The sequence below is a fragment of the Arachis ipaensis genome, chromosome B09, assembly GCF_000816755.2.
Source record: "Arachis ipaensis cultivar K30076 chromosome B09, Araip1.1, whole genome shotgun sequence".
In the NCBI taxonomy this organism is placed as follows: Eukaryota; Viridiplantae; Streptophyta; class Magnoliopsida; order Fabales; family Fabaceae; genus Arachis; species Arachis ipaensis.
The window spans coordinates 121,942,615-121,961,272 of record NC_029793.2 but is presented as its reverse complement, the minus strand read 5'-3'; the positions used below and the strand labels follow the sequence as shown (position 1 = coordinate 121,961,272).

At 38.4% G+C, this 18,658-nt stretch overlaps 1 long non-coding RNA gene and 1 pseudogene across 1 annotated transcript; both read right to left on the bottom strand.

Annotated features, from left to right (window-relative positions):
• LOC110267348 lies at positions 4,652–18,135 on the bottom strand. The gene is made up of 4 exons (XR_002354839.1): positions 17,879–18,135; positions 13,435–13,437; positions 8,352–8,355; positions 4,652–4,662 (listed from the first exon to the last, which is right to left on the bottom strand). It is a non-coding gene; the product is annotated as an uncharacterized LOC110267348 (long non-coding RNA).
• Positions 5,217–8,660, bottom strand: LOC107619290 (annotated as a pseudogene).

The following is an 18,658-nucleotide window of genomic DNA, read 5'->3' as shown; positions in this document are numbered from 1 at the left end:
ATATCTTATTTTTGTTATTTATTTTACTTTCTTTTAATTGTCCAAATTAGCCTATATATTATCAATTTATTTGTTTTTTATGCAATAATTTTTCTCTTTTAATAGTTATCCATTAATAAATATTGAATTGCCAAATTTAAGCTTATTCTCTTGAACCACTTTTTAATCATATGGTTAGAATCGTTTAAACAGGAGATCCTTAGACCCTAAAGTTTTTAAAATAGATAAAATAAATTAAAATGCCTAATAAAATAAAATAATTCAAAAAATAAAAGATATTTAAAAAAATAATAAATTAAAATTTACAAGCCCCATGAGATAGAAAAAAAAGAAAAGAAAATAATAATGAATGTTAAAATAATAAAAAATATATTTTTAAATATTTATTGGGTTGTGAGATTATTTACGAAATCAAAATTTATTAACAAAGTTCTTATCTTGTCACATGTTAATATTATATGGAGTTTGTTCGCTCTATCATTGGTATGTGCATATTTTTTGTGTTATTCGTATCTCAATCAAATAATCTTTTGCTATGTGCCAAATTCAGTACTCTAAATAATTAATAGTTTAAAAAATTAGCATACTAATATTTTAAGGAACACTTGATAGGTATAAATTTTCTTGCATGTAAAACATGCCAATTAAATAACTTAGTCAATATGCCAAACAAATAATATTGTAAAAGACAAAATTAATAAACTTTTTTATAATATCATTTATTTATTTTAATTTAATTTAAAAATAAGTATTTATGTACTCAAATTTTAAATACAATATTCTACGTAATCAATAATTTAGAAAATAAAAAAAAATTTATCCCATAGAAAGCAGTTTAAAAAGAATAGTGGTATAAAAATATTTATGAAACCTCTTCATCCCATCATTGATAGATAGTTAAACACAGACATGTCAAACAAAAATAAATAAAAAATACATCAGATATAAAGAAATTGTTTTCTTGCTTATCAAATTGATGCGAGAAAAAGATATAGCGCTATTTTTTTTACGTAAAAAAATAAAAATAAATTAAAAAATAGAAAAATGACTGAAAATAAGTAGATTGAAGAAAAAGAAAAAAGATAAAAGAGGGGGATGGAGAAAATTCAATTGAGAGTATTGAAGAGAGCTCAAAAGAGACAACAATAAAAATACAAAAATAGTAAATATTTTTAAGAAATTATAACAAAAACTCAAATAGAATAATTAGAGTGAAATTAAATTGCTGATCAAGAGTACGATGTATTTAGAATAAAAACGGTACAAACTAAAATTAACAGAAAATGTTATAACTGAGTAAGAGAAGTAAATAAAATTAGAAAAATAGTAAAAATATTAAAAAAAAAAGTAAATTATTTGAGTGAAAGATTGAGGAAGAAGTTAAAATAGAAAGAAAATTGGACACTAAATTCTATGTACTCGCATTATATATTATTATAGATAGTTATCATAAGAATGGAGAAATTTTTTGTATGGTTAATTATGAGTCGTTTTTTTTTACAATTTTTTGAAGACAAAAAAAATAAAAGTAATACATAATTAATTTAATAAATAGAAAAAGATACAGAGAGATAAAAATATTAATAAAAGCAGACAAAAACCTGAAAGAAGAGAATGAAATAAGAAAGAAGACGAAATGATTGAAAGTTATGCGTGAAATAGAAAAATAACCGTAATAGGAATGAAAAAAAAAGGTTAATTGGTAATTTACTTTTTTGACCTTTTTTAAAATAAAAGGTTATATGAGTATTCTTTATTAATAGGGTTAAGATGGAAAAGCGAAAATTAGACACCAAACTCCCCTCTATCTTTTATATATTGTTAAAAATTATTATTATGGGGGGAGTGTTTGGGGAAGGGGTGCTGAGTGTTGACTGCTGAGTAAACGATTTTGATTTTCGTTTTTTAAAAACTGGTCGGTTATCAATCCGATCCAACATAAAAATAGTTGAGAATTTAAATTAGTTTTATCTTAAAAATAAAACTAATTTATTAAAAATAGTGGATATCTATTTACTTTAATATAACTGAAAATTTGATTTTAAAGGGAATATTTTTTGGTTTGTTTTTAGACGAAAAATGAGATTAAATCTAGAAAGTGAAATTGGAGGAAAAAATAAATAGAAATTCATTCTGTACTTTTAATTTGGAAAAAATATATACTCCTAAACTGCTTTTGTGCTTCTAGTTTAAAAAAAATATATACCATGATCAAAACTCTTAATTTTAAAAAAAATTTAGTTTGGTTTAATTTGGATGAGAAGAAAACTTGGAGAGTTGAATATCGGACAGACAAAAAACATTACTTCTTCAAAGCAAGACAAAAAACATTACTTCTTCAAAGCAATAGCAACTATTGCTAAACTAAACTAGGTTTCTTTTAAATTAAGGTATTAGAGAATACCATTCTTACTACACCGTTCTTATGTACTATTCTGTATTTCTATGTAGTATTTTTATGTCTTTTTGGAGACGATGATAATGGTTGCTATTACCGTCAGCGATATTGTCCAATATTCTGATTAATTTTTTTGAGAATAATTTTTTCTATTTTAGAATAGAAAAGTATTCTACAAATAAGCTTCTATAAAAATTAAAAAAAATAAAAGATGACCAAAAAATAAAAGTGAAGCAAAACCATGAGGAAACTAATGCGCTCGTATGCCAATATTTTATCATATTCACACAAAAAATTAAATTAATCCCAAAAAGATATTTAAATTGGACACTTTGCCTCCTGCCAATTTTATAGATATCATCGACAATTATTCTTTTAAGATAAAATAGTTTTTCCATCATTTTGAAAGAATAATAATTTATCTTATAATGATATATTCTTTTACTAAAGTATTGTTTTATGATAAAATTTATTAGGGTTTATTTGCCTAACATGTATATTAAAAGTTTGATTGAAACTAACAAAAATCCAAAAAAATCGTGAATTTTTAAAGAATAAAAATTTGCTAAATACCAAACTATACTATCTAAAATTTGTTGAACCAATTTAAGTGTTTCCGAACCTATTTAAGTGTCTCTTCAATATTCACTGCTACCAAACCTATTTGTAGCTACCATAAATTTCACACCACTTACATGGCTCTTAGATGATTATGCATTTAATCCCATCCTTACAAGATACCTAAGATTATCAACAGTTCCAAGAGAGCACCAATTATCATTAACTTCACAATTTTAATCAGCACCTTTACAACTATCAAACGGTACGGTCTTGTACGGAAACAGCCAGCTGTCTTCATTCTTCGAATCCATCATATTTATTCTTTCTTTCAGGCTTTCAGCTATCTTCAATCCCGAAAATCACTGACAAATCTCACTTCCCAATCAGCGTCCACTTTTTCTTGTAATGCCATAAACACAGCTGAAAGAATGAACCTTAATTTACATTGGATTAATAAGTGTTCACCCGTTTCCATCTCCTCCCATGTTTCTCAATCATTCACAGCCAGTATACATTTTACATTTTTCTGGAAAAAAATAATGTCAGATTCAAACGTTTCTTCAGCCAATGTCTTTTCCCTTTTTTGTTCTATTTTGACTGGAAGGAGCCCCTGAAAAGGAAAAAGAAAGTTCTCAAAGCTTCAGATAAATCATGCTTGTAGAAAGGCCTCCATGTATTGATTTGAACAGTGCTTCCTGTTCTTCCCTTTATTGCAAATAAAGCTTGTTTCAATACTAGTTCTTTTGAAAACCCTCTTCCAAATTAATCGTCTATACGACTATACCCAAAGTAACTTTTAACAAAATGGAGCTAGATACTGTTAAGTTTTGTGTTGGTTACTTCCCTATAAGTTGATTCACTACAAAAAAAACTTAACAGTGAAATATTGCATAAATAAGACTCAAAATACTTGACCTGAACAAAGGCACTGCTACTGATGTGTTTGGTTGCTTCACTTGTGTAAGAACTCACAACATATTCACCGCCCTTTCTTTGCTCCAATTATTTGGAATTTTGGATCTAGCTCCATAGGCTAATGTCTATTCTGTTAACTGAACTCCATGCTCTTGACTAGTCAAACATCACTTTCTCGTAAAACTATGCTATGCATAATCTATATGGAAGAAAATTGGAATCAACATACAATGAACATTTGATTTTAGAACTTCAATTCTAAATGAAATTTGTTTCAATTTTAAAATGAAATTTGTTTCCAATTGTAAAAGAGGTAATATGAGTGACAAGATATAATAGAACATGTAGCCAAACAATTGTTCGATTTTACTCGTTCTTTCCAGTATCAAATCAAACTGTAAAAGGGTAATCTACTCAATTCGGGTGCCAATGGAATTCAGCTGCTGGTGTTAAACATCACCGACAAATAAATTTACATCTCGTACATCCCTACCACAGAACAATCAGTAGATGTTCATGTTCTAACCAAAGGATTATTACCCAAGAAGAATTTTGATAGCATAAAAAGCAAGCTGTCAGTAAAGGATATCTTAAAGCCAACTTGAGGGGGAGTGTTGATTGGATGTCAAGAAGGGCATCAAATCTAATTAGATTCCTTAATTTCTTTCATGAACCTTTTCGCTAAATAGGATTACTTGTGATATTCTTTCCTTATTAGTTTAACTTATTTTTAGGAAGTTCTATGATTAGAAATATTTCCTTTATTTTAGGCTAATATTTCATATTTTCTAGTTGTTCGTATTTCTATAATCTCTCTATAAAGAGGATGATTTTCTATAGATTTGACATAACACAATATACAAACACTTCAAGTATAATGAATAAATAAATGTAATAAATAAATATAAAATAAAGCATCATCGTTTCATAACCAATGGCAATGGTAAATTAGCAGCAACAACAAAGCCTTATCATTGAGACTGTTAATATGTACATTTCTTTTGACTAAAAAGGCAAATTGTCTACAATCCATAAATGTAACTAAAGGAACATTAAGATCACACCTGAATAGTGCAAAATTTTCCACTGGTAATAGCTCTGCAAGCAAGCACAGCCACACACTAGCTACTGGAAATTCTTTTTCCCAGAGTACTTAACTATCTGCAGAATATCTAGTCACTGATATTGTTATGCTGTTGAGCAAACATAGAATTGAATGTAGTTCGTATTGGATATGAGACGAAGGAACCCATAATCAATTAGAAAGAATTACGATTTGTGTGAGAAAAATAAGCATTGAGATTGGAAAGTAAGTTGGTCCATGTTTCTTAATCCAAATAAAAAATAAAAATAAATAAATAAAAAAAGAGAACGGTGACCAATTTCCAATCATTCTACAACTTTCACACTAAGATCAATTAGTTTGAAGCCCATTATTGCAATGTACATCCTCAACCCATTATGCAAGTCAAGCTCTGGCATGAGCATAGGATATGTTGAGCTTTCCATTTACAAGAATATCATACGTTGTCTTCAGGCACAAGATCTTTATCAAGCATCATGTAGTCGAAAGGCCTCTTGCAGATTCCCCTCCCTAAAGTGTCCAGCAATTAAAGTGTTATAGATAAGAACAGTAGGAGATATATTATTCCCATCCATTTCCTTTAGGATCTTGCTACCTTTCTCTAGTTGTCCTTCGTTACAAAGTCCACTTACCAGAACATTATACATGAAAGTATCAGGTATGACACCCTTGGAAAGCATCTCTGAGTAAAGATCTGAAGCAAAATTCAATTTAGCCTCCTTTAAAAGTCCATTGATCAACGTTGTATATGTTTGCAAATCACATGGGACATTGTTATCTACCATTTTCTTGTGAAAGCTAAGTGCAGCTTCCATATTATTCAAATTTACAAAGCCACTAATCATGCTGTTATACACGACTGAGTTTGGAAGCAAACCAACCTCCAGAAGTTCAGAGAAGAATTTGCATGCACCTTCCATGTCTTGTACTTTGCAGAAACCATCGATGAGAGCACTATATGCAGTAATATCCAACTCCAATCCCATGATTTTCATGTCATTATACAATCTCAAAGCAATATCAATCTTCCTGCTTCTGCAAAGTCCATTAATCAAACTAGTACAAGTGATAACATTTGGTGAAATTCCACTTTCACACATCTCCCTGTAAGTAGACTGTGCTAAATCAATTGCTTCTTGCTTGACAAATCCATCGATGATGCTATTATGTCACAGAAGAAGGAATAAAGCCCTGCTTCAGAAAATTGTTCAACATATCCTTTGTCTCCGACACCCGGCCAACTTTGCACAAGCCACTTATAACAACATTAAATGTGAAGTCTGAAGGTGCAATATTTGCAGCCACCATTTGACCAAACATACCAAAGGCACGGTTAGCATCACCTTTTTTGAAAAAACCATCTATCAAAAGTGTGTATGTAAAAGCATTCGGTTTTAAACCGCTGTTAAGTATATCATTCTTCACACTACAGGCATCATCCATGCAGCCCCTTTTACAGTGACAAAGTATCATGTTGTTATAAGAAATTAGTGAAGGTGTAATTCCCGTACTTATCATCTTGTCCCACAAATGACGAGCCTCATTAACCATTCCCAGGTCACCAAGCCAGCATAAAAGGATGTTATATGTAACAACAGTAGCAATACCATGTTCAACAGCCTCATCAAGCACCATATACGCACTTTCTAGAAAATGCTGTTTCCGAAATCCCTTTGACAGAGAATTTACAATATAAACATTTGGTTGAATGGCCATGAGTTTCATTTGGGAGTAAAGTTCAAATGCCTTCTCCACATTCCCAGTCTTAGAGCACCAATCTATCAAAACCGAGAAAGTAACTATATCAGGAGTAACACCAACCTTAACAACCTCCTCAAACAATTGTAATGCACTATCAACATTCCCTTGCTCACAATGTCCTTTAATTAAATTTGTCACAACAATTATATTCAATGGAACACCACTACGCACCATCTCATCCTTAAGCCTCAATGCCTCTACAAGATTTCCCTGTTTAGCACAAGCAGCAATCACAGAATTATATGTACCCTCAGATGGCAGCCAACCCAATTTTTTCATCTCCTTCAACAGCTCACATGCTGAATTCGAGTTCGGCCTCCTATAAGCAGCCTGAATAACAATGCTGTAAGCAGCTGCATCAAGTTCTAACCCTCTACCGTTTTCCCGACTGAAATACATCTCAGCTTCCTCAATCTTCCCTTCTTTTAAACATGCACGCATTAGGACATGCAGAGTAAAGCAATCACCATACATTTTTCTTTGAACCATTTCATCATACAAGCTATATGCATCACTAATCATGTTCCTCCTGATTAATGCAGTTAAAAGGATGTTCATAAACGAAACCCAAGGAACCACATCATGTTTTAACATCAATTTAAAACACTCAACAGCATCTGTGATCTTGTTAGCTCTAACATACCATTCAAAAGATAATTGAAAACCCGCGAATCAGATTCAAAATCGTACCTTACTGCACATCCTACCAACTCTTCCACAAGTACCCTAACAGAGTAACAGTAGGACTAGAATCTGCAAAAACATAGTTGTTTAGCAAATTCCGTAGAACCCCATAAGTGTCAGGGCTCGAAGCAAGAATATGCATCAACAAACACAAAACATCAACGGTTTTCACAAACCCTCGTCTTCTCTCGACTCCTTTCAAAAACTTCAGAGCCAATTTGGGGTCAGGCTTATGGCTCAAAAGGGTGTCCAAGACACAATCTTTCGAAATAACCTCGAGGTGTGATTGACCTTCAGCTGAAATTTTCATAGGAAAATCATCGATTTTCTTGGAGAAGTGGCTGCTAGGGCCATTTGCGGGATCCTGTGATTGAGAGTGTGGAAGGGGATCAGATGGAAGGAGCATTTTTGTGCAGTGATTGTTAAATTGCGAGAGAAATCAAAGATTCTTCAGAGGGATCAATGAAAGGTTGTTGGAAAACATGGTTTGCATTGGTGGAAGAGAGAGAAGGAACAAAAAACTGAAACAGTTTGGTCCCTCTTCTGTTTGGGGAAATGTTTGACACTCTCGTGGCTGCTCATAAAGCATATGACTCAGTACTCCAATTTATGTCTTCAGGAGCTCTGAGGAAAACAAAATGAAAATGCAAACTAAGAAGAACAAAGGAAATAGGTAAAGAAAAACTGTGGAAACACATGCAACAGACGAGAAACACTCGTACTTATGGATGCACATATAAACAGCATCTATAAATCCATTTCAAGGGGAATTACAAACTTAATCCTAAATTCATATAGTAGCACAATACCTAAACAATGCCATGTCAACAAGAATGAAACTATGTAACTCCTTTGATTTCCAACTCATAATAAATCCAATGGCATCCTATACTAGAGCTTATGCTAATTGCAGAAAACCAACATTATTATTCAGTAAGGTATATATACACATCTATTTGAACCAGAAAACAAACAAAATGAACAAATATAAGACAAATACCACTCATCAATAGCGCGTTGAAGATCAGGTTTCAAGAGATGATCAACGAATTCTTCGTATCTTTGAACCTTCTGTTGGGTAAAGCTTTCCATATGGTGAGTCCTCCTCCCTCCAACTAATTTACTAAAAGGATGATGACAAAAAATAAATAATCAGGAACCTTTGCATATGCATACATACATAAATGCATAGAGCAATGCAAACACAAGCATAAATAAATAATTAAATAGAGAGAAAAGAGTAATGTGTTAATGTGAATAATTTAATAAAGGGGTCTATGTTGATTGTATTGTCCAGACATAGAGAAAAATGTAATACTAAGACTTGACAGTTTTCTTTAAATATTCACAATTCTAAATTCTGATTAGGGTCCAATTTAGTGCAACAGTTTATCAAAGGAAAGCAAGCAGCTTCAAGGGAATAACCTATAAAGATGCAGCGAATCCTTTTACACAGTCACATATTACAAGTTTTTAGGCATTTGAAATGTATGTCCAAGATCCAAAAAGGAACAAACATAAATCAAGATCTGCAACCAATCACATGCAAGCCACTTATTTCATCGTGTTTAATGAAGATGGAGTAGTGAACCTAAATTGCAAGCAAAACAGAAGCAAACTAAGCCCTTCCTCCTTCCATTTGTATTTAATCACACTAATCTCTAACTAACTATTAGTTCCTAGCTAATCATATTTGTCACAGTTTCTTCACAAGGGAAATAACAAAATAACAAAATCTAACAAGGTCAGCAAACAAAATAACAATAAGAATCACTCACCAACGAGCAAGAAGACCGGGCAGCCACGCACCAGCAGGGACGAAGGAGCAGCAAACGGCAGAGACGAAAGAGCAGAGCAGAGACAGAGGAGAAGAGCAGCGACGCACCGGCAGGGACGAAGAAGCAGGGAACGGTGAGGGACGAAACGGCAGGGCAGAGTCGATCGGCGACCGGCGAAGAGGCGCGGCGGAGGCGAGGTTAACGGTGCGGCGACGGCAAGTGAAGTGAGGGCACTGATAAGGGTTGGGGTTCGGTGACCATAGCTGAGAGTGAGAGATCTAAGACACAAAATCGTGTTTGACAAAAGAGATATGGACGGAGATAATGTGTCCTTGAATTAGTGTATTTTATTTTGTGACCATCATGGGACTCATCAACGGTTTGTGAGAATGATTCTTTAGTCACTCCATATCCAAGAAATATTCAACATCTTTGAACGAGGTATAAGAACGGGCCTCGGAATAAGGATAAAGAATTCAGCAAAAAAGAAGACCAATCCGCAGAGAAACTCAGAAAGTACCACAATTATACCCCTCTTTGAGTATCTCTTGTGGATGTTTACTGAAAAATATGCAACACTGAGAAGATTCCACCCCTCGCCCGATTAAACACAAGAGATGAGGAAGTCGGATAGAGTATTGCGAATATCATCGAATCTACGGGCACCCTACCAACGAGTGCTACGACTTGAAGAATGTCATAGAAAAACTAGCACGAGAAGAGATACTAGATCGGTTCCTAGTTAATAGAGTGGACGAACTAAAAAAGAGAAGAAAGGACGAAGAGGGCAGACGAGCTGAACGTCCCCCTCACACCCCTGAGACATATTCACATGATCAACGGAGGATTCGCAGGAGGAGGGATCTCTAAGTCATCCCGCAAAAGACACCTTAAAGAGGTGTACCATGTCGGAGAAGGGGACAGGTCACCCGACCTCCCCACTATCACCTTCACCCAAGAAGACGCCGCGGGCATCATTCCTGGGCATGATGACCCCGTGGTCGTTACCATCATATTAGCCAATGCCAACCTCCACCGAACATTGGTCGACCAAGGAAGCTCTGCGGATATTCTATTCAAATCCGCCTTCGACAAGCTCGGCCTACAAGAAAAAGAGCTTAGAGCATATCCAAATAGCCTATTCGGGCTCAGAGATGCCCCAATCCAGCCATTGGGGTACATCCCACTGCACACGACATTCGGAAAAGGAACGCGATCTAGGACGCTAAGCATAGACTACATTGTAGTCGACGTGAGCTCCGCGTACAACCCCCTCATAGGTCGGACAACGCTAAATCAGCTCGCCGCGGTGGTCTCCACTCCGTATCTATGCATGAAGTTCCCAACTTCAGAAGGGATCGCCACCATAAAGGGAGACCAAAAACTCGCGTGACGCTGTTACAACGAAAGTCTGAACCTTAAAGGCGACCCCAGAGGAAAAGAAGCCAACACTATTGAACTCGGGGGAATCAGGGCTCGCAAAGAACTTCGTCCTCAACCAGAAGGCGAGACCGAAGAGATCCAAGTCGGAGATACCCAAGATAAAACAACGAACATAGGTACAAACCTAAAAGAAGACTTAAAGGAGCTACTGATAAAGTTCCTGAAGGAGAATTCTGACTTGTTCGCATGGAAGGCCGCAGATATGCCCAGCATAGATCCCGGATTAATGTGTCACAAACTGGCCGGATCTCGGCCAGTGCAACAGAAGCGCAGAAAGCTCAGCCCAGAGAGGTCGCAAGCCGTGGAAGAACAAGTACAGGCCTTATTAGAGGCAGGGTTCATAAAGGAGGTTAAGTACCCATTATGGCTGGCCAATGTCGTATTGGTCAAAAAGTCAAATGGAAAGTGGCGGATGTGCACTGATTACACCGACCTCAACAAAGCCTGCCCAAAAGATCCCTATCCACTCCCAAATATAGACACACTAGTCGACGTCTCATCGAGATATAAGTACCTTTCCTTTATGGACGCCTACTCAGGGTACAACCAAATCCCGATGTATCAACCCGACCAAGAGAAAACCTCGTTCCTAACCCCAAGGGCAAACTACTGCTACGTAGTCATGCCATTCAGACTTAAAAACGCAGGGGCTACATACCAGAGGTTGATGAACAAAGTTTTTGCCAACCACATCAGAAAGCTGATGGAGGTCTACGTAGACGACATGTTGATAAAGATACAAAGAGAAGAAGCGCTATTACCCGACCTCGCCGAAGTGTTCGACACCATAAGAAAGCACGGGATGAGACTAAATCCCGCAAAGTGCACTTTCGCGGTAGAAGCTGGAAAATTCTTGGGCTTCATGCTCACCCAGAGAGGGATTGAAGCAAACCCAGATAAATGTCAGGCCATACTCAGCATGAAAAGCCCGACCTGTGTCAAAGAGGTACAACAGCTAAATGGAAGATTAGCGGCCCTGTCTAGATTCCTAGTCGGGTCGGCCTTGAGATCTCTCCCTTTCTTCGCAACATTAAGGAAAGGAAAAAGGTTCAAATGGACCCCAGAATGTGAACAAGCCTTCCAGGACTTCAAGACATTCCTAGGGCAACCACCTATCCTTACCCGACCCCGGTAAGGAGAAGAACTAATCCTATACCTCGCCGTGGGAAGTCGGGCGATAGCCTCAGCCCTAGTCAGAGACGACGAGAACAGGCAACAACCCATCTACTTTATCAGTAAGGCTCTACAAGGGGCTGAACTAAACTACCAAAAGATAGAGAAGTTTGCCTACGCCCTTATACTCACTTCCCAACGACTCCGACCATACTTTCAAGCCCACACCATCAGAGTACGGACCAACCAACCCATAAAAGGTATCCTACAAAAAACCGACTTAGCTGGAAGAATCCTACAATGGGCAGTTGAGCTGTCCGAATTTGACCTTAAGTATGAAGTCCGGATAGCCATCAAGTCTCAATACCTGGCCGACTTCGTCGCAGAATACATCGACGCCCCAGGCCCCCCTACTAAATGGAACCTCTACGTCGACGGCTCATCAAACAAAGCCGGGAGTGGAGCGGGTGTTATCCTAGAAAGTGATCAGGGAAACCAGCTCAAACTCTCCTTAAGGTTCGAGTTTCCTGCTTCAAATAACCAAGCCAAATACGAAGTCCTACTGGCTGGTTTAAAGCTGGCTAGAGAAGTTGGAGCTCAAAAGCTCACCATATTCAGCGATTCACAAGTAGTTACCTCTCAAATAGAAGGGAGCTACCAGGTCAAGGATCTCACCATGAAGAAATACCTAGACAAGACAAGAGAATAGCTTGGAAAATTCTTGGGATATGAGGTCTGACATATACCTCGGAAACAAAATACCCGAGCTGATGCACTTTCAAAACTAGCCAGCACCAAATCAGGGGACAACAATAGAAGCCTCATCCAAGAAACACTACAAAATCCGTCAACCTCGGAAGAAAAGAGGGTCCTAAGCATAGCGAACCAGGACCAAGGGTGGATGACTCCCATAATCAGCTACCTCAAGTCCGAAATACTCCCCACAGATAAAAAGGAGGCGAAAAGGCTAGTACAAGAAGTACAGTACTACACCATAGTGGACGACATCCTATATAGGAGAGGGATCTCAACACCCCTCCTAAAATGTGTCCCGACCTCCGCTACAAGGAAAGTCCTAGAAGAAGTCTACAGTGGCATGTGCGGCAATCACCTTGGAGCACGAGCTCTTTCCAAAAAGGTTCTTCGAGCTGGTGTTTACTGGCCGACCTTGCAAAAGGGAGCAACAGAGTTTGTCAAAATATGTCCCCCATGCCAAAAGCATGCAAACTTTCACGTCGCGCCACCCGAAGAGCTCATCTGCGTCACTTCACCTTGGCCATTTGCAAAGTGGGGGCTCGACCTCCTCGGACCATTCCCCCAGGGATTAGGACAAGTCAAGTTCCTCATTGTATGAATAGATTATTTCACAAAGTGGATCGAGATAGAGCCGTTAGCTGCCGCCACCGCCTAAAAAAGTCTGAAGTTCCTATACAGAAACATTGTCACGAGGTTTGGGGTCCCATACTCCATCACTAGAGACAATGACACTCAGTTCACCGACACGGGCTTTAGAAACTTGGTAGCCGATTTGAAAATCAAGCACCAGTTCACCTCTGTAGAACACCTACAAGCCAACGGGCAGGCGAAAGCCGCCAACAAAGTCATATTGGCCGGGTAAAAACGGAGACTACAGGACGCAAAAGGAGCTTGGGCTAAAGAGCTCCCCCAAGTCCTATGGGCATACTGGACAACACCACACTCTACCACCAGGGAATCACCCTTCCGAATTGCTTATGCAATGGAGGTAATAATCCCCGTAGAAGTAGAAGAAGGATCCCCTAGGGTGATCCTCTACAACGAAGGCACCAACTCCCAAACACAAAGGGAAGAACTCGACCTACTTCTAGAAGTCCGAGAAAAAGCTCGGATTAGAGAGAAAGCGCTAAAACGTCGAATGGCTTCAAGGTATAATCGAAAAGTAATCCAGCGAAGCTTCACCATTAACGACCTCATCCTAATTCGAAATGATATCGGAGCAGGTCGGTCAGGAGAAGGGAAGCTAGCAGCCAACTGGAAAGGGCCATACCGAGTCACAGAAGTACTAGGAAATGTTACTATAGGGTGGCCGACCTCCAAGGGCGGGAGCTACCGAGGTCATGGCATGCCTGTAACCTAAGGGGTACTACAGCTAGAAAAAGATCTCAGGCCAAGGTGCACTCTTTTTCCTAAAAGGTTTTTTAACGCGGCGCCAAGCCAAGATCTGAAAGCTGCCCGAACTAGAAGGGTAAGCACTCGCATGTACACATTCTTATTTACATTTTTTAACTTATTACTTGAATAAAATTTTAAGATTTCCTAAAAAAATTTCTACCAAGACGCATTAATTTACGCTCATAAACGCAAAATTCATCGCCCGATTAAAAGAGGTCGGCAAGGTGAAGCGATAAAGCTCGAGTTAATGCAAGAAGTTATAAAAAGTAACCCATATAAAGCGACCTGACGAGGTCAAACTAAAAATGGGATTACTAAAAATAACTTGAGAAGGCCCGACAGAGAAGTCAGACCAATGAAAGGATCACTGAAAAGGGAACAAACACCATACAAAGGCCAAAAAGGTTGAAAAGCCTAGGCCCGAGATGATTAGCTAAAGGGTGCAAGTCTTGAAAAGAGACACTACTTAAAAAGTGAAAGCACGATCTCAGAGGTGGAGCTAAAAAGTCGTCCAAATAAACTAAAAAGAAAGGGTTCAATATGAACGCCACCTAAAAGGTTGTTGGAAATTGACTATAAAGCCCGGACTGTAAGCCATAAAGGACGACGTCAGCACGTTCCAAAAGGCAAAGGTAGAGGTCGGCAAAGTAAACACTACCTTGAAAAAGGCGACGAACCAAGGAATCCCAAACATCTACATCCTAGGGGCCACATCGCCAAAAAACACAAGAAAATCATACAAGGGTAAAAACAAAAGCTAAATCGGCGCAACAAGCCAAAACACAGTAATTAAAATATTAAAGGCTCAAGGACTACCCAATGGCAACCCAAGAGTTCAAAGTGTTTTGATCGAAGACAAAAGTTGCTAAGACGCAACAAAGGAAAGTGTTAGAAAGACCATCCCAAAAAAGGGGGGGGGGTTACAAAATCAGAAGTTCAAAAGGTCCACAGACCAGACCACATCAAATACATATCAAAAGGGGATATGAAAAAGAGAATTATAAAGGATCGAAACTCGCCCCAGTAACTGCATCTTTGGGAGAAGGAGGAATAACTGAAATAGGAGTAGATCCAATAACTCCATCCGGGCCGTTCAAAATTTCCACGTCGGGCTTGGCCTCAGGAGGGAACACCTTGGCAGAAGGAATTGAAGATGACTCGGCATGAGGGGCTGCAGAAGCCTTGGCTGTCGATACTAAAGGAGGAGCCTCATCATCCTTATCTTCAGAAGCAGGCACAATTTTCCCATCCTCCACGACATTGTCCATACTAAATAAGGAGAGGTCGGCATCGGGAGCAAGAACTCGGACCTAGGCCTTCAAATTCTCATAAAGCACAGTCATACCATTTATCACATGGCCCTGGAGCTCGGCATAGTGATCATATGCAGACTGAAGCCTCTCTTTAGCCTCCAAAAACTCTCCATAAGTTCGAGTATAACTCTCCTTGGTCTTTTTGGCAATTTCTTCGGCCAGATTGGCAGCCGCCTCCGCAGCAGTAGCCCGAACATTCTCCCTCTCCACCTCAAGCTCCAATCCAACAGCCTTTGCCTCAAACTCCTCCTTAAGACCCCTCATCCTATCATACTCGGCCTTGGCATCCTCCAAAAAGTCCTTAGTAGCACGGACTGGAGACTCCCTGACAACTCGGGACAAGGCCGAACTGAGATTAGCCATCTGGATACTGTTGCTCGATATAAAATCCAGATGATGAAGGATCGACACATCATCAAGAGGAACCTTACCATAAGGGGAAATTAGCTATGTGGCAAAAGCCACGCCATCAAATTCCTTGTCATCCAGGTTATAAGGGCCAACAGTCCTCGGTTTCTTGGAAGGAGGACCAGCTGAAGTAGGGGAGGAAGCAGCACCAAAGGTTGTCACAGGCGGATCAGTAGGAACCATCCGAACTCGAGGGGTTGGGATGACTTTCCTTGGCCCCTGAGGATCATATTCTGGCTTCTTCGGAGGTAACTGTGAAGAGCTCTCCCCCGACGTCTTCCTTAACAAATTTTGAGCAGCCACCGCCTTTTTTGCCTTGCGAAAAACCTTCATCAAATTCGACGACGACACCATCTCTGAAATGAAGCCAGCAAAACAGTCACACAATAGATAATGACAAGATCACAATCAATAAAAAGAAAACTTTCTATGAAAGAAGAGGTCGGACACTACCTAGCTCAGAACGGAGAAGAGCGGGATCCCCTAAAAACTTCTTAGTGTCCAGATGAGGAGGCTCCCCCCCAGTGCTCCTCTAAAACACCCACAAAAGCCCTCTCTACCTCATCTAGACTCTCCCATGGGTATTTAAGGACTACAGGGTCTTTCTGCCACCATAAGGGAAAGGTCGGCTCATCGTTTTCATCCAGAAAAAAGGGGCGAACACTTTCAACAGCCCGGACTTTAAAATAAAAGTTCTTAAAATCCCGGAAAGAGTAATCAAACATGGAAAAAACTTTCTTTCCCTGGGTAGCCTGAAAGGAAATCTAAGAAGCCTTCTTCTTGGCCACCCCCGGTTTGGTCAACACAAACAGGTAAAGAAAAAGGGATAAGGTAGGTCGGACACCCAGCTCTTGGTACAACAACTGAAAAATCTTCGTAAAAGCCAAAGAGTTCGGATGAAGCTGCGACGGGGCCATATTACAGTCCCACGAAACTTCATTCTCAAAAGCGGTAAAAGGAAGGGTAATACCTATTTGGCTAAAGAAATAGTCATAAGCGTAGAAGAAATGACGCTCTGCCCGACCTAAGGGGAGGAAACTAACTCTCTCCTCAGGATCGGGCGACACCAGCTCATATTTCTTTTCATCATCTCTACTACTACAGATCCTATGAAATCTCCTAAGTTTCTCACAATACTCCAAGTCAGCCACAGTAACACACATCAACACTATAGAATCTATCCAGTCAGCCATACCAGGGGGAAATTTGTAGACATCTCAATGATATTCTTACGATAAGACATAAAGAAACTACACCTACAACAAGAAAATAAAAGGAATGTCACCATCAAACAACTCGGACAGAATCAAAAATACAAAAGCAACCAGCAAATGATAGAATCCAACAGCGAAAATAAAAAGGGTGCCCCAAGGTTCAAAGATCACCATTAAAAATCCAAGGCACCCTTTGGAGGCAACAGTACAGAATACAGAAGGGAGAAAATGCTGCAAGCCAAAACCCTAACTCCCTCAACAAAAGGAACAAGGAGGTAAACAGAAATCAAGGCAGCAACATTTTCTTGAAAAAGGGACAAAGCAAAGAAAAGGTCAAAACCTTTCAGAAAATAAACTAAACATGCAACACCAACAAAAGCCAAACACAGAACTACCAGCGAGCCAGAAAAATATAGAAGACGCAATAAAAGAAAAAGAAAGCACCAACCTGCGATAGGAGCTATGATAAATCCCATTTGTAGGGTTTATCTTGTATTGATTTTTGGAGATTTTATCAACTTTTACCCACATTTATTCAATGAAATAGTATGGTTTTATAACTTCTCCCTTAATTGTGCTTAAGAGTGAAAACATGCTTTTTAAGACTTAAAATAGCTAAATTTAATTCACCTTGATTCTATTAGATGCCTTGATATGTTTGTTAAGTGATTTCAGATTTAGGAGGCAAAGATTGGATTAAGGGAATGAAGAAAAAGCATGTAAAGTTTGAGAACTCATGAAGAAATGATGGAACCAAAAAGCTGTCAAGCCTGACCTCTTCGCACTTAATTGACCATAACTTGAGCTACAGAGGTCCAAATGATGCGGTTCCAGTTGGGTTGGAAAGCTAACATCCGGGGCTTCGAAATGATATAAGATTTGCCATAGTTTCATCGCGCATAGGGGCGCGCACGCGCACGGTACGTGGACGCACCGTTGGTGGCACATGACTCACTTAATGCAACACGTGGCCAGCGATTTTAGAAGCCTTGTGGGCCCAATCCAACTCATTTCTGATGCTATTTAAGCCAAGGATTGAAGAGGAATCGATATACTTTAATCATTAGTCATAGTTTAGTTTTAGAAGTAGTTAGAGTTAGAGAGAGAAGCTCTCTCTTCTCTCTAGAATTAGGATTAAGAATTAGGGTTTGATTAGGATCTCATAGTTCTGGGTTTAATTCAAGTCTCCTTCTACTTCTACCTTCAATTGATGATTGCTACACTTTGGTTCTTCTCTCTATCCCTATTCTCTTGTTGTAATTTCTCTTATTTTGTTTCTAGGTTTTGTAATTGAGATACTCTTGTTCTCTCTATTTTCAAATGGCGTCTTTGCCGGGGACTTGCAATGGTGTTGTGTTATTGGTTATTGTATATATGTGAATAGTGTGAATATCTCGCTTTTTTCTTTATTTGCTAGTTTTTGTTAGTTTTATTTTGCTTTTCCACTATGAATTCTCACCTTGGCTATGAGTTTGGTTCTAATTGTGTTGTAGGAAATATGAACTTCAATGATGACACTCATTATGGATGGAACCAACAAAGATGGGAGGAGCCTCAAGGAATTGACCACTCCTATTGGCAACAACCTCCGGATGCTTATAGGTATAATCACCATCCTAGTGCATGTCAAGTCAATGGCTATGGTGAATCTTTTTATGACAATCAATTATCACCATCATATGCCTATGATTCTTATCCTCAACATGAACCTCAACCATACTCACAAGCCTTCCAAACACCACCTTATGATCCATATCCATCATATAACCAATCATCCATACCATATTTTTATGGCCATTATGAGCAAGAACCTCTAGAATCACCACAACCATATC